The sequence below is a fragment of the Lithobates pipiens genome, unplaced genomic scaffold (genome assembly GCF_037356315.1).
Source record: "Lithobates pipiens isolate NorthernLeopardFrog02 unplaced genomic scaffold, aLitPip1_a1.2 Scaffold_1, whole genome shotgun sequence".
NCBI lineage: Eukaryota > Metazoa > Chordata > Amphibia > Anura > Ranidae > Lithobates > Lithobates pipiens.
Window position 1 is genome coordinate 237,857,365 of NW_027507685.1, and position 15,611 is coordinate 237,872,975.

The following is a 15,611-nucleotide window of genomic DNA, read 5'->3' on the forward strand; positions in this document are numbered from 1 at the left end:
CTACAGGAAAGCCTATAATAAGGTGTAGGTAAAAAAAAAAATCTCCTAAACCGTACAGGTACCGTACAGGTATATACCGATATTCCCCTCGGTATGCGCCGCTGACTGCAGCGGTGCATGTGCACAGGGGATTCTTGGCTGAAAGTCCAGCAGACGGTGGACCCTGCCGGAAAGGAATCTCCCGCGCACACGCGCGGGAGTGATGATATCCTGGCTACGGCCACTCACAGCGCCGGAGCCGCGATACCCAGAAGAAACGCAGAGGGAACATGTCAGCTCCCTCGGCGTGGATCAGGCCAGATGTCGGGGGCCTCGTTCTAAGGTAAGTATTTCATAATGAGCTAGTATGCGGTGGTTCTCCAGCCAGCAGAACTATTATGTTTGGTTGGACTACAAGCAGTCTCAACCCTATACTGCTTCTTGCTTCTGGATAAGCCCTCAGACAGCCTAGCAGGCAGACGTCCCCGGGATAGGCCTTAGGTCTCTGGCCTAGCAGCCTGGGCAATACAACACATGTCCACCCAGACAGCCATCCAGGTGGCACAGAACCCTGATCACCTCACTCCACCCAAATAAATAGACTGTCTCAGCCTGCCAAGGGGCCCAAGAAGATCCCGGCCCGTTGGCTGAGACACCCCATTCATTCCTAATCTGACCTTGCAATGCCCTTTTCTTATCTAATGTGATCAGATACCTGGCCATCTAGTGACAGAAGATGGAAGTGCATCAATTCCAGAATTAGGGTAAAATCAATTGACCTCCTGACAATTAGCCAAGGAAGCTATCACTTGGCAAATACATTTCAGAGCAACCCTGCCTAAACATCAGGGTGCTACATCTATATATCTATATATTTTTATTTATGCTTTTTTTCTTCTTTTTTTGGGGGGCAAGTTACCACAACACCATTATGTTGGTGCCCCTTGTCAATTTTACATTGTATTTCTTAAAATGTAACTGCCTTCTCCCAAAATGTCATTTGAAGTCAAACACATAGCCAAGTATTATTCTACACAATTTTCTTTATTGTGCATTAAAAAAATAAAAAGTAAAAAATTAGACATACTATCTGCCAATAGAACTTAACCAAAAAGTGCATTCTATGCATCCAAAAATATAGAAAATATACCGAATCAAATCATTATTATTCAACCAAAAAAATAATGTCACAGCAATAACTCCAAGGCCAATAATAAATAACAAGTTATCTCTTCCGATTCCGCAACATGACTAGTTGATGAACGGCCATTCCGGAACTAACTGAAAAGCACGAAATGAAAAGTGTGAAATGAAAAGCGCAAACTGAAAAGCGTGAATCAGCACTCACCAAACATCTACTAACACGAAATTAGCTAAAGAGCTGAAAAAACATGAAGTACATCACTACGTTTGTGATTGTTGGCCAACAATTGTGTGCTGTGTTTCCCGGGTCTGTGAAGTGCCCGCGACATGAGGACCAGTGAGGAGTCTAGAGGGGAACCTGGAGGCTGGAGAAGAGACGAGAGTGACTAGAGAGAAAAAAAATTGGATGATGGGGAACCCCCAGGCAGCAGCAACTGCAAGGATTAGCACTGCAGCCGAGCAGGTACTAGTACTTAAGCAATCATGAACTTGAACATCATCATCATGAGCATGTGTACCAGTGCCAACTGCCAAGCAGAAGTGAAGCAAGCAGCCAATAAAATGCAGTGCTCAAACAATATGGATTAAATAAATATGCTTGGCCATGAATATCATAAAAAGTGTAATAAAGTGATTTGTGCAAGTAGTATCTGTTCCTGTTATCTGATCACTTTGTTACACTTTATTTATGATATCTATGGCTAAGCATATTTATTCAATCCATATTGAACACTATATTTGATTGGCTGCTTGCTTCTGCTTGGGCCTGGCACGCACGCATAATCGCATATGATGATGATATAAAAGTCAGCAGCTACAAAAAGTGTAGCTGCTGACTTGTATTAAGCGCATACTCACCTGTCCCAGGGTCCAGCGATGCAGGGGAACGAAGCCCCGATCCTCTCTGCGGCACCAGCATTCACAGCCGGGCACGCACTGAGCATGCACGAGCCACGCTGCACACTGTGACTGGCCGGGCAATCATCTGGGACCTCTGACGTGTCCCAGATGATTGCCAAGAGGGAGGGGGGAGAGGTGATCTTGCAGTGCCCCGGGAGGAAGTGGGAGCTGGATTCCTCTAAAAAGAGGGTAGACGCTCTTCCACAAAAAACATTACATGCCAAATGTGGCATGTCAGGGGATCACCTTCACTTAAATTGGAAGTTCCATTTTTGGGTGGAACTCCGCTTTAAAGTCATCATGTGTGATTGTGCGTGTGTGCCAAGCAGACAGGGCCGGCACTACCACTAGGCAAACTAGGCAGCCGCCTAGGGCACATTGCCTCCTAGGGCACTCGGCCGCTGGTGATCCTACTCCCTCTCTGCCTCTGTACAGTGTTAGAGGCGCTGGAACAATATTAATGGGTGCTGATGTTATTGCATTTATGGGTGCTGGTGAGGCCGCATTTATGGGTGAATTGACCTTGAGCACATCATAGACCAGTTTGCATTAGTGAAAACAAGGAAGGTGCAGTTGTACTTTTTATGTAGTGCCAATCCATAATTTGTTAATTGGAAGATTAAAGAGTTTCACTAGTTTTGTTAGCTGTTTTTTTTTTGTAAAGGTTATCTGAAAGATGGGTTTCAAATGTTTTGACAGGTGTGCAGTTTCAGTGCTTGCCATAGGCGCCATTCTCACTAGATACGCCTCTGCGTCTCAATGTTGCTTCTGGCCTCCCAGGATCATAGAGATGGCCGGGCACCATTCAGTCTATGGTGGTAACCTGGAGGTGCTGCGTGGTCACCCCGATCACGCGGGAGAGCCCTTATGCCCTGTGTGCACGGTCAGACTTTACATCAGAAAATGTGCAATTGGAGCTTGTTGTCGGAAAATCGGATCGTGTGTGGGCTCCATTGCACTTTTTCCGTCTGAATTTCTGACATACAAAGTTTGAGAGCTGGATCTAAAATTTTCAGACAACAAAATCCGATAATTTAAATTCTGATTGTGTGTAGACAATTCCGACAGACAAAGTGCCACGCATGCTCAGAAAAAATTACGAGATGAAAGCTATTGGCTACTGCCTTCTTTATAGTCCCGGCATACGTGTTCTACATCACCGCGTTCTGAACGATCGGATTTTCCGACAACTTTGTGCGACTGTGTGTATGCAAGACAAGTTTGGGCCAAAATCTGTCGGAAAAAAATCTGACAGATTTTGTAGTTGTAATGTCCGACCGTGTGCACTGGGGATAAAAGGTGCGGGGGTGGGTGTTGTCTTCTCCCGCTGCATGTAAGAGCCATCCAGCAGCTGATCAGCCGCTATGATGGCTTTTACATTGTAAGGAATTACCGGCTGAAAAGAAAGACCGGGATGATGCTTGTAGCTGCAACCATCATCCCAATGTCACCACTTAAAGTGGTTGTAAACCCTTACAAACTACTTTCACCTACAGGTAAGCCTAGATTAAGGCTTACCTGTAGGTCCAAGAAATATCTCCTAAACCTATATGGTTTAGGAGATATTTGCCCGAAAACAGGCACCGCTGTCTACGGCGCATGCGCCGTAGACAGCGGCGCGCAGGCGCACTGAGCGCGGCATTCTCAACGACGAAGCAGCCATCAGGGTTTACTTCCTCTTTAAAGTCCAGGACATCATATGACGCCCTATGGGTGGGAAGTGGTTAATAAAGGTCAGGACCAAATTGTTATTGTTTTATTTTCCTTAGGTAATTATGAAATATTAGCCCTTGTACACACGGTCGGACATTCCGACAACAAAATCCGTCGGATTTTGTCCGAAACTGGTGTTGCATACACACGGTCGGACAAAGTTGTCGGAAAACCCGATCGTTCGAAACATGATGACATTCCTTTATGACGACGGGACTACGTTCAGGCTAGTAGCCAATAGCTTTGGTCTAGGAATTTGATCTGAGCATGCGTGGCACTTTGTCCGAACGGAATTCTCTACAAACAATCGGACAAAGTCAAGCCTGCACCCGATCACTGTTTTGGACTACAGGGGGGAGGTTTTATGGAGTCTTGAGTAGCGCTCCAAGTTCTGTTTTCTGATGCGCTGCATTGAACTGCGTGGTGCTCTGCACACATTTGCAGATATGACCACAGCGTGTTTCCTAAATGACTGTGCGTTTCTTTGTGTGTCAGGAAAGCGTGTGATTGTTTTTGCACGCATTCCTGACAATCAGTAATGTGAACCTAACCTTAATCTTCTCTTCATTTCCTCTTTCTCATTGCTGACAGATGGTAGTTTATTCAATACAGATATTGGTATGTTGCCAACAATATATGAAGCTCTTTACACACATATATTTTTGAGGAGCTTACAATCTAAGGCCCCTAACTCACATTCATACATACACATACTAAGGTCAATTAAGAAAAAAGCCAATGCAAGCTCAGGGAGAAAATGAAAACTCCATGCAGGTAGTGTCATAATTGGGATTCAAATTGATAACCCCAGTGCTGCCAGGCAGAGCGTTAACCAATAGGCCACTGTGCTGTGGTTGTTAATAGACCTCAATAGCTCAAGCTGAAATGTCTGCACAAAAGTGCTAATTGGACAACTCCGTCCATGGGTTTAGTCTGAAAAAAGCCAGCCTCAAAGCAGGCAGGATCATGAATAGATAGATAGATAGATAGATAGATAGATAGATAGATAGATAGATAGATAGATAGATAGATAGATAGATAGAACAACAGCAACAGATATAAAAAACAAACAATATATAAACCAACAGATTATTAAGCTTAAACATGTCAATCTTTAGACTTCTTTTCACATATATTCTCTGTCTTTTTTCTGCTGCTCTGTTGAATATGTTAGTTGTTGACAGACCTCAATAGCAGAAGCTGAAGTATGTTCACAAAAGCGAATGACTGAATTAACCACCTGCTGACCGCTCAGTAAATATACTGCAAATGTGTGACAGGTACAAGCACCACCACGTACATGTGCATAATTGGTCTTCTTCTAGGGTTAGCGCATGCCAATGATTTAATCTGAAAGCAGCTGACCGGCTGTGGCCAGTCACTTACATAGTTCGGTGTGGCCATGTGGCTCGTTCTTCTCCCTGCAAGGGAGAAAAAACAGCCAGATAGTAAAAGAAAAGCAGCACACATTACATACATTACACATAGTTAGGCACAAAGTTAGCCCCTTGATTGCCCCTAGATGTTAACTCCTCCCCTGCCAGTGTCATTAGTACAGTGTCAGTGAACAGTATTATTACTGATCATTGTATTAGTGTCACTAGCAACATCAGTGTCTGCTAGTGATCCTGCCAGATTGTGTCTGTTATGCCACGTACACACGATCGGAAATTCCACCAGCAAATGTCCGATGAGAGCTTTTGGTCGGAAAATGCGACCGTTAGAGCCAGATTGCCCGCCACCCTAAAATCCCATGGATTTTGTCGTTGGAATGTCCGAGGACAGGACATTAGTCTATGTCAGTGGTTGCCAAACTGCAGCCCAACTGACACCAAAAATAGAGCACCATTCCACCTACTAACACCATCAATGAGGCACTATTCTTCTCATTGATATCAACAATGGGACGCTATTCCACCAACTGACACCAACGATGGAGCACCGTTCCACCTACTAACACCATCAATGAGCCACTATTCTTCTCATTGATATCAACAATGGGACACTAGTCCACTAACTGACATCAACGATGGAGCACCGTTCCACCTACTAACACCATCAATGAGGCACTATTCTTCTCATTGATATCAACAATGGGACACTATTCCACCAACTGACATCAACGATGGAGCACCATTCGACCTAATAACACCATCAATGAGGCACTATTCTTCTCATTGATATCAACAATGGAACACTATTCCACCAACTGACATCAACGATGGAGCACCATTCGACCTAATAACACCATCAATGAGGCACTATTCTTCTCATTGATATCAAAAACGGGACACTATTCCACCAACTGACACCAACGATGGAGCACCATTCCACCTACTAACACTATCAATGAGCCACTATTCTTCTCATTGATATCAACAAGGGGACACTATTCCACCAACTGACATCAACGATGGCGCACCATTCCACCTACTAACACCATCAATGAGGCACTATTCTTCTCATTGATATCAACAATGGGACACTATTCCACCAACTGACATCAACGATGGCGCACCATTCCACCTACTAACACCATCAATGAGGCACTATTCTTCTCATTGATATCAACAATGGGACACTATTCCACCAACTGACATCAACGATGGAGCACCGTTCCACCTACTAACACCATCAATGAGCCACTATTCTTCTCATTGATATCAACAATGTGACACTATTCCACCAACTGAAACCAGCGATGGAGCACCATTCCACCTACTAACACCATCAATGAGCCACTATTCTTCTTATTGATATCAACTATGGGGCACGATTCCTTCCATCAAAACCAATGATGGGACACTTTCTACTCCCAATGGCCACAGTCTGCCCCCCCCCCCCCCCCCAAGCCCGAAGGACAGTAAACTGTCCCTTTGCCTAGAAAGTTTGGAGACCCCATGTCTCCTTGGTCAGCCAAGTCTGCTGTGCTGTCATATAAGTTTGCCTTTCTTGCTTCGGGAATCCCTTGTCATGTCCCATAGAGTTGAGGTCAGGGTTCTGTGTGGGACACTCAAGTTCCTCCACACTAAACTCATCAAACCATGTCCTTGTGGAGCTGGCTTTGTACACAGGGGCACAGTCATCCTGGAACAGAAAAGGGCCAAAACACAGGGTTGGTAGCATGCAGTTATCTAAAATGGCTTTCCATACACTGAAAACACCTGAACTCTGTAATTTGGAAAAATTTCCACATACTTTGGGCTATATAGTTTGTCTAGCTAATACACCACTACAAGATCATGATTAGTCCTGCCTTCCAGACACCATCCTTACCAACCACACCTCACCTACAACACTCCTTTCTCACCACTAGATGTCGCCAGCTTCACAAAAAAAAACATTAATTGAAGACGTTGCTGCAGACAGGGCCCATTCAAACAAGATGCAGTGGGATGCATTTTTGACTGCACTCCAACTGCATAGAAAGCAGTGGCGGCCCATTCATTAGGGGCGCACGGGAATCATCCAGGCGTACGGCCCCTTGAGCTACATAAAGGGTGCCAGGTGCATGGATTCCAATGGGGGGTGGATATTTTTATGAAGCATGGGCTCTAATAACATGCCTATGTTACGGGAAGCCACCTGTGATGCCGAGGAGGAGAGCAGAGGAAGGAGAAGCCACCGCCATAGATGGGATGAGTGCTCCGGGCAGTGCTTCCGATGACCCGACCACCAGCCGCCACTGATAGACAGTCCAAAATCCAGGTGATCCTATGGGCACAGGTCACATCTTACAGTGCAATGCAGAGAAAAAAAAATCACAGCATGCTGCATTTTTCCGCACTGCAAATGCATGTAAACAGACTCAAACACGCTAGGGTTGCCACCTCATCCCTTTAAACCCGAACCCATATGAATTACTCAGGTTCTGTGGCTGATTTAATGCAGATAAGGCACCGAGTGAGTTTAATTGCCACCTTAATCAGCCACAGAACCCGTGTAATTAATATATGTTCAGTTTTAAAGGGATGAGATGGCAACCCTAAAACGCACCACAATGCATCACAGTGCTCATAAATGCACAAAGAAAAAAAGGAGATGGAAGTGACAGAACAAATGCGGATAGAAAAGCGTACGTCAACTGCATGCAAATGTGCAATAACCATTTACGGACCACCCAACCCAATTTTATGTCGCTACTTTGAAGAGGGATATCGTTATGCTAGCTGCCATAACCCCGGTATCATCTTCTTCGGCGGGCGGTCCGCTTTCAGATAAAAGTGGTCTCTGCAGTGGATTCACCGCAAGATCACTTTTAATCGGCAGCGGGAGAGGGGACCTCCCCCTCCCGCCATGCTCCGGTGCCTTGCTGCTTACCGGAGAAGGCTTGATATGGAGACGAGTGAGGGGAAGGTGGCCCCCATCCATCTCCATATCATTGCAGGGCGGAAGCGACATAAAAACGACACTTCCACCCATAGCTCTTAAAGGGCCAGTTTTTATTTTTATTTTCAAATGACAAAAATTTGTATTTATTTTTATATTGCATTTTGGTGTAAATAATGTGATGTGAGGTATTTTTGACCCCAGATCTCATATTTAAGAGGTCCTGTCATGCTTTATTTCTATTACAAGGGATGTTTACATTCCTTGTAATAGGAATAAAAGTTACACATTTAAAAAAATTAAAAATAATTAAAAAGGTAAAATAAATAAGAAAAAAAAAATATTACAATAAAATGCACCCTGTCCTGCCGAGCTTGCATGCAGAAGTGATATACGTGATACGTGTACGCATACGTGAGTAGCGCCGGAATATGAAAACGGTGTTCAAACCACACATGTGAGGTATCACCATGATTGGTAGAGCGAGAGCAATAATTCTAGCCCTAGACTTTCTCTATAACGCAAAACATGCAGCCTGCAGAATTTTTTAAATGTTGCCTACGGATATTTTTAAGGGTAAACGTTTGTTGCCCTTCCATGAGCAGGTTGTCTTATTTTTTAATTCAAAAAAGTGTATTTTTATCAAAAAAAAAGTGTGCTTGTAAGACCGCTGCAGTAAACATGCAGTGTCTGGTGTGAATATATATATAATATACCTAATACTATCATTGCCTGCCAGATTCAGCTATCAGAATGCAGAATCTTGTTGGGATATTGGTCCTTAAGGGGCCCCTTAAGGACCAATATCCCAACAAGATTCTGCATTCTGATAGCTGAATCTGGCAGGCAATGATAGTATTAGGTATATAGAGTCCATTTTATTTCACATATCTTTATTTATACCTTTCTCTACATTTACATGCAGATCAAGCTGTCTAGCAATAGTGACAGTCAGAGTCTGGGAACGCACTAAGCCAGGTGCATAGCTCCCAACTGTCCCTGATTTAGAGGGACTGTCCCTGATTTGGATCAATATCCCTCCGTCCCTCATTTGTCCCTCATTTTGGTCTGATCTATATTGTGATATATTATATTGTACTGTATTGTATTGCACCACAGCTGTGTCAAGGGGACTGAGGCAAGTTAGTGGGGTGTTGCTACTAGATTGCAGGCCCAAATCAAACCAGCTGCTCCTTAGGGAGTCAGTCCTACAATTAGGTTGATATCTGTTGAGCAGGAACAGCCATAGTTGGATTGAAATTCAGCCAGTACCCATACCTCCCAACTGTCCCTGATTCCGAGGGACTGTCCCTGATTTGGAGAAATGTCCCTCTGTCCCTCATTCCTTCTCATTTGTCCCTCATTTTGGTCTGATCTATATATCGTTGTATATAAAATGCACTTTCTCTCTATCAAAAAGTGTTTCCCAGTGCTAAACATTTTGTAAATGGCCGTATTGTAAATTCTAAAAGCCAATATAAAGGAATAGTAGTGGTAAAAAAAGCACTTGTGGGTTTAGCCAATCTTGTTTTTTTGTACAATTCTCCTTTAAGGGGGCGTGGCCAGGGTGTGTCCTATGCCTGCATACTTGATAGGTGTCCCTCATTCCCAGCTCAATAAATTGAGAGGCATGCAGGTGAGCTTGCAAAAGTTACTCTTTAATTCCGTGGTTGAAATATTCTAATGAACAATGTAGCTGCAGCTCCTCCTGCATTATATTTCGTGGTTGTGATCAGCGTCATGAACACAGAAGAAAATCACTAATACAAGTTAAAGGAGTTGTAAAGTCTCGAGGCTGCATTCTATGCATTAAGGTGAAAAGTCTTCTGTGCTGCAGCTCAATCCCAGAGCTCCCTTTTTTTTACCTGAACCCAATTGTTCCAGCGACAAGAATGAGCGCAGCAGCTCCAGCCGCTGTCTTGGGTCCTCATTGGTTAGATTGATAGCAGCACAGCAATTGGATTCCGCTGCTGTCAATCAAATCCAGTAAGACGGGAGCCGGGGGGCGGGGCCGAGTGCGCCAGCTCGGGTGCCCTCATGGAAGGCAGCTCTCTGAGGTAAAAGAAGAGGAGGAGCCAGGAGGATCTGGCTGCTCTGTACATAAATCCTTACACAGAGCAGGTAAGTATGACATTTTTGTTATTTAAAAAAAACAAAAAAACTTTGCAATTACTTTAAGTGGTTGTAAACCTCAGACATGAAATATGAACAAAGCACATCCCTGTATAGTATGTACTTGTCTCAATCCAGAGCACTTATACCACGTACACACGATCGGATTATCCGGCGGACCAGAGTCCGCCAGACAATCTGCACGTGTGTTGGCTGCGTGGACTTCTTCTTCCCAAAAGTCCGGCGGACTTAGAAAGAAGTTTTGACTCAAAATTGTCCGCCGGACTCGGCAGTTCCAGCTCTTTTATTAGCGTTGGGCCGGTCTTCTGTCGGTGTCGCTGCTTCTTCTTCCGATGTTGACACAACACTCTCATCAGCCTTAATGGCAGGGACGCGTTGTATGGCGACTTATATAGGGACAAGGGGCGGGGTCATTGTGTGATGTCACATGGCGACCCCGCCCCTTATGATGTCACAGTCCCAGCATCCTGTGGGCTGTGACATCATAAGGGGGTGGGGTCACCATATGACATCACCTGGTGACCCCGCCCCTTGTCCCTATATAAGTCGCCGTACAACGCGTCCCTGCCATTAAGGCTGAAGAGAGTGTTGTGTCAACATTGGAAGAAAAAGAAGACCGGGACAATGCTAGTAAAACAGCTGGAAGAAGAAAGTGGAGGCCCAGCAAGAAGAACCGAAGAGCGGGACAGGACCCCTGAAGAGCGGGACAAGACCCCCGAAGCCAGAAGACCCCCGGACAGCGGCGGCGACGAAGGAGAAAGCCGGGCTCCTCCGCTAGTTAAAGAGCTAGCAGAAGATAGCCAAGGAGTCCGGTGAGAAGATCCCCGAAGACAGAAGAGAAGACCTCCGGAGCTGTCTAATAAAGTATTTTAAAAACTTGTGTTGTGTTTTTTTTCTGTACACTTTTTTCCCCCAGGTGAATGGGTAGAGACGGAATCTGGGGGCCCCCTTACTAAAGGGGGCTCTCAGATTTTGATAAGCCCCCCACCCGCAGACCCCGACAACCAACGGCTAGGGTTGTCGGGAAGAGGCCCTTGTCCTCATCACCATAGGGACAAGGTGCTTTTCGGTGGGGGGCTGCAGGGCCCCCCTTCCCCAAAGCACCCCCCATGTTGAGGGTACGCGGCCTGGTACGGCTCAGGAGGGGGGTGCTCGCTCATCCTCAACCCCTTTCCTGACCGGCTGGGCTGCGTGCTCGGACAAGGGTCTGCTATGGACTGCTATGGACTTTGTGGGGACCCCCGTTTTTTTCGGCATAGGTCTTCCCCTTTAAATCCATACCAGGTGACGGGACTAGCGAGTGTCCCGTCTACCTGCAGCCACGTTCAAAATGAACGGACTTTTCTCCGTGTGTGGGCAAGTCCGTACATTTCAAAAGTCCGGCGGACTAGCACACAGACGGGCGAATTGTTCTCCAGACTGTCGAGTCCGGCGGATAATTTTGAGTCAAAACTTCTTTCTAAGTCCGCCGGACTTTTGGGAAGAAGAAGTCCGCGCAGGCCCTTGTCCTCACCAACATGGGGACAAGATGCTTTTGGCTGGCGGGGCCGCAGAGCCCCCCGTTCCCCAAACCACCCCCCATGTTGAGAGCACGTGGCCTGGTACGGCTCGGGGGGGGGCGCTCACTCGTCCCCACCCCCTTTCCTGACCAGCCGGGCTGCGCACTTGGATAAGGGTCTTTGGGGGGACCCCCACACCATTTTTTTGGCGTAGGGCTTCCCCTTTAAATCCATACCAGGTGACGGGGCTAACGAGGTGTCAATCTCGCTGATGGAGGCGGGGACATTCAATTCCTTCGCTAGTTCTGTCTACCTGGAGCCACGTTCAAAATGAAAAGACTTTACTCCGTGTGTGGGCAAGTCCGTTCATTTCAAACGTCCGGTCGCGTGTGGGCAGGTCCGCTCGTTGGGAAAGTCCGGCGGACCTCCGCTGCAAAGTCTGGCAGTTTGTCCGATTGTGTGTATGCGGCATAAGTGTTATTTCTGTCTGCTGTCTCCTTCCTCTGCTATCAGCATAGTCACTTTTGACAAATTTTTCTGACACCAAGAGAAAAATGGTGACAGGGGAGGGACTTCCAGCTGATTGACAGCCTGAGCTCTGTCCCTGTGTGCTGTGTAAATGGGGATGTATCCCATTCCCTCCAATCAGCTCTCAGTGATCTACTCACTGACCTCTGCAGAGTATAATTTCAGATCCCCCCCCCCCTTTTTTTCTGACAGCTCAGCTGTAGAGAAGAGAAGACTGCAGATAAGCAGGTAAAACTTATGTAGGAGGATTTGTTTTCATCTCTGTGTATCACCTGAGGCCACTTCACTGGGTATATGTAAGGGTTTACAGCCACTTTAACTTACTTTGTTCTACTTTTAAGATCCTAACTAGTGTTGGGCCTGAACATCGCCCGTTCGGGTGTTCGCAGAATACCAGAAATTTCTGTGCGTTAGGTGGGTTTTTTGCCCGCCAAGCGCACAGTCGATATAGTGTTAGGAGCAGGGCCTGGAAGCCGACACTAAGAGCCCTAAGGCTCCATTCACACCTGGGCATCCCAGAATCAGGTAATTCTGCCCGCGATTCCAAAACCATGGCAAAACACAGGGCACGTTTGCAATGCCATTATTTGTTAATGGCACATCAAACGCGGTGCGATTTTGTCGCGGTTACTGCTACTAAAGCTGCCCAGCTCTGCCCTATTATTGTGTACTCACCTGCAGACCCTGTGTTTCCATGTAAAATAACGACATTCATAAGTAAATAGCTGCGGCTGGCGGCATTGATATGTAAATAAAGGTGGCATTCAAGTAAAGTAACGCAGTGCCATATTGCAAAAAAAGGCCTGGTCATTAAGGGGAGTAAATTTTCCAGAGCTGAAGTGGTTAAACTGAATGGGTTGTTTTACAAGGTGATCATTTCAATCGCTTTAAGCTGGCCATAGGTGGATGGAAATTCAGCGGGTTCAGCAGGTACTGCATTTGAGATGGGAATGAGGGACACCTACTAGCAAATGTATGTAGGCATAGGACACGCCCCCTGCTACGCCCCTTAAAGGGAATATAACCAAAAAAAGGTTAATTAAATCTACAAGTGCTTTTTTTACCACTAATATTCCTTTATATTGGTTTTTAAAATTGACAATTGCAGCAATTTAGAATTTGGATGGAAGATTTAGCACTGGGAAACACTTTTTGAAAGATAAAAAGTGCATTTTATATACAACGATATATAGATCAGACCAAAATGAGGGACAAATGAGAAGGAATGAGGGACAGAGGGACATTTCTCCAAATCAGGGACAGTCCCTCGGAATCAGGGACAGCTGGGAGGTATGGGTACTGGCTGAATTTCAATCCAACTATGGCTGTTCCTGCTCAACAGATATCAACCTAATTGTAGGACTGACTCCCTAAGGAGCAGCTGGTTTGATTTGGGCCTGCAATCTAGTAGCAACACCCCACTAACTTGCCTCAGTCCCCTTGACACAGCTGTGGTGCAATACAATACAGTACAATATAATATATCACAATATACCTGTATTGTTCTCTCAGAATCCACTGCCTCCACCTGCTGGGAGAAAACAATACTCCACACAACGGGGTACTTAACCAAAGTATATTTTACTATATATAATTGTAAATAGGTTACTGCAATTGTACTATCATCCAACATAGATTGACAGGACAATGAACTTCGATAAAACAGTTTCAAACGATATATATATAATATGGGAGCTCCCCCTACTTTTATAGCTATGCATGAGATCTGACGTAAAGTACTCAGTCTTTATCTTTGGATCTTCGCTAGCAAGGGTAACTCCATATAAATTTGTAATCCAAGGTTAAAGCAGTCAAAGTTGAATTAGGAATGATTCTAGTGTTGTTTCCACAAATATAATGCAGTGCTTGAAGTGTGATAGTAAGTAGGCCTTATGCCTGCCTAGCGTCAGTTGCTATACTCCTCCCCCGTGGGACTAAGTATCCTAGCGAGGCCTGTATATAAGTCTGAGTAGGTGCAATGGTTTAGAAAACGGTGGGTAGCAACCCGCTCACCAACTGGATCGGAACCTTGGTGTGATAACTTTGGTCCAGTAGTTGCAGCTTGCTTCTGCGTCAGCCAGCTTCATCACTCCGTCCCGTTCCGACAGGTGGACCTGGTCTTCCGATGCTCAAATGATCATCTCTGGATCCTCTCCATCTGATCTCTATGTCGCTGTCACTTCAGGTCACTCACATGACCGAGCAGGGTTGCACTCCGCACAGGCAACAGGTTGCTTCCTCTGGGAGGCCTCTGCACAAGTCCTCACAGGCAGGCCATGCATTCCCAAGAGACCTAAAATTGCTGCTCAGGGTCCTTTTATCTCCTACCCAGCATGCAATGCAAGAGAGAGTGTCCATGGGTAGGTCACTCAGCATCCTGGGTAAAGGGGTCAACTATCCAATGTAAATAACAGTCACTTCCTGTAAATAGTTCAATGCTTGAAAGCCAAGTATCATTTAAGTTCACTTTCAGTATTTAGCCGCTAGATGGCGCCAAACACTAAGCTATAGAACCGTCCATAGACTTTCATTATAATGCTAATACACATCAGAAGACAAGGATATCAGCGCTACATAATAATTGACTTTTGCCAAATGAACAAAACTCATTTGATTAGCTGGTGTGGATCGGGGAAGACATTTTTTTTTTTTTATATTCAGCCCTTTGACTGATCTAAAAAAAAAGGAATCATCTATGGCCAGCCTTAGTCATTCTGACACCATTCTGAGCGATCGGTTATCAAGCCAATTGCTAGTGAGATTCCCTCAGAGAAACCCAAACTCAGAGCTACAATAAGAGGATTCAGAGAACTGATAGGTTCTCTCCGGCTTGTAACAATTTATTTACTGTCTGTATGATAACTTGAAGAGTTGCCTCTATCACATGTTTAAATTAATACATTGGCGCCCTCTGCTGTCAGGTCCTGAAAATAGTACTGTAGATGAAAATGAAATGAAATTTTTGCGTTCGATTAATCTATTTTTTTTTAAATCGATTAATCGACTAATTTCGATTAATTATAACGCACATACAGATCCAACTACTTTTAGCTGATCTCCTTGCATTGTAACTCTGCATTAGTCAGTGGTAAATGTGGTATATACTATAAACAATCACCCAACACTAGTTAGTTTCCACAATTCATGACTTAACTTCACAGTTCACACAAATACGTTATAAATTCAAACTGTAGCACTGACCTAAGTAATTTTTTTTTTCCGCAGTAGCGTGACAACAATCCCTCCACCTCCGGTTTAACTAATCACTTTCACCTTATGGCATGGACCCCTGTGCAAACAGGTGGTCATGCAAGCGGGTATCAAAAGGGTGAACACGGACCATAAACTTCTCTCACGTCTCCTTAGATCTCAGCAAGGACGCCAGGT